This window comes from Berghia stephanieae, chromosome 6 (genome assembly GCF_034508935.2).
Source record: "Berghia stephanieae isolate SIO BIC M18660-M18661 chromosome 6, UCSD_Bste_1.3, whole genome shotgun sequence".
NCBI classification, from domain to species: Eukaryota; Metazoa; Mollusca; class Gastropoda; order Nudibranchia; family Aeolidiidae; genus Berghia; species Berghia stephanieae.
The window spans coordinates 26,039,887-26,042,386 of record NC_088365.1 but is presented as its reverse complement, the minus strand read 5'-3'; positions in this window follow the sequence as shown (position 1 = coordinate 26,042,386).

Here is a 2,500-nt window from a genome sequence, read left to right as displayed (position 1 = left end):
AAATAGTCGAGTTGTTTTTGTTTTTTTAAGTTATTGAAAATGAAATTTGATGCCAGACAAGAAAATATTCAGGATTTGGAATTGAAATTTTATTTATTCGTCGTGAAGGCATAGTGTTGATATTTCAAGTTAACTATATATTATCTACTACAATGTGTATCTCATAAAAATTACGAACATTTCAATGTTAAAGTACACAGGCCTCCTGAACATGTGGTGAGCGTTTGCCTGATCCCGTATAGATAGTGTAAAGTAAATGTATCATCAATTCGAACAATCGAAGAATGCAAGGGGCAAACAATTGTTACAGACGAGATGAGTCGTGCACCAATAGAATTAATTGGATTACTTCCCTTTGCCCATGATGAAATTTATAACACGGTGCTCTCTCTCTCTCTCTCTCTCTCTCTCTCTCTCTCTCTCTCTCTCTCTCTCTCTCTCTCTCTCTCTCTCTCTCTCTCTCTGTCTTCATCTCTGTCTGTCTGTCTGTCTCTCTATATAGATAGATAGATAGATAGATAGATAGATAGATAGATAGATAGATAGATAGATAAATAGATAGATAGATAGATTGATTGATTGAATCGCATATGAGTTCAGCATTGATGTACAAGTGAATAACAATAATACCATTAATTAACAGCAGGGCCATAATTAATTATGATTAATATAATGTGGGAGTAGTTCAAACAGGCCATGACCTTTGGGGCAAAGTTCCCGTTGGTGTCATGGTCGTTATATGGTAACAAAAAAAAAATAGATAATTACTCATGGGGCATTTTGATAATAATGTTAATGAAGATAATAACAATGATGGTGAAGATACTTTTATGGTTGTGAAAATAGTAATAAGGATGATGCTGATGATGATGACGATGATGATGATGATGATGATGATGATGATGACAATGATAAATTGATAATGATAGTTATAGTAATATAAATAATAATAATAATAATAATAATAATAATAATAATAATAATAATAATAATAATAATAATAATAATAATAATAATAATAATAATCATAATAATAATAATAATAATAATAATAATAATAATATTGATGATGATGATGATGATGATGATGATGATGATGATGATGATGATGATGATGATAATGATATTAATTTCGAAATGTTAAGTATTACATATAGGAAAACATAATCCATGTCATAATTATTTTACCGATACTTCTATGTCAAATCTACTTTCCGTTGTGCCTTATGAAAAGGATGTGGCAGTTACTTTTGATTCACTTTAGAATTTTGATGTACATATTGAAAATTGTGTAAGCTGTGCAAACAGAATGATGGGAATAATATATAGAACTTTTATAAGTCTTGATAAAAACATATTTTGGGTATAAATCGCTCGTTCGACCAATTCTAGAATACGGAAATTGCATCTGGAACCCATTATATAAAAGACAATCTATTAGTATTGAAAGTGTACAGAGGAGAGCTACCAAAAAGATTTATGCAATACAGTATTTATTTTATAAGGAAAAGAATTTCTTGACTTACCAAGTTTGAAATATAGAAGAATTCGTGGGGATTTAATTCAGATTTATAGATTGGTACATGGTCTGGATAGGATAGACTTTTCGGATTTTTTTTTCATATTCTAATATTACTTTTACCAGAGGGGACACGTTTAAGATTTTTGTCTCTAGATGCAAAACAAACATAAGACAAAACTGGTTCGGTATTCGTATTGTCCAGAAATGGAGCAGTTTGAAATTTGAAACAAAGAATGCAAAATCTATAGATTATTTCAAGGTGTTAGTAGACAGGGAATTATATGGAATTATATGATAATAATAATAATAATAATAATAATAATAATAATAATAATAATAATAATAATAATAATAATAATAATAATAATAATGATAATAATAATAATAATAATAATAATAATAATGATAATAATAATAATGATAATAATAGTAATAATAATAATAATAATAATAACAATAATAATAACAATAATAATAAAAATAATAATAATAATAATAATAATAATAATAATAATAATAATAATAATAATAATAATAATAATAATAATAATAATGATAATAATAATAATAATAATATTAATAAAAATAATAATGATAATAACAATAATAATAATAACAATCCAAAAGCGATTGTCGAACACAAGACCACATAACCGCACAAGAGAGAATCAAGTGACAATTTCCTTCATTCTGTTGTTTAAACAACTAGCTATATTTGTCCGAGCGGGCTTGTCCGAATGCGTCACAAATCCCGCGCTTTACTTGGCCAAAAAGTCTACTGATAAGTAAGAATGACTTTTTCGATAGAGATGTGATTTGCAGTAAACAAACAAACAAACAAACAAACAAACAACCGTTTATTGCGTTGAACTCACTGCACACCATCTTACAGTGTAAATCATTGGTGTGACGCGTGTCAGATCTGTCTAAAAATAGACGCCATATCCATTTACACGACGCGATGGTCTCACGTATTAC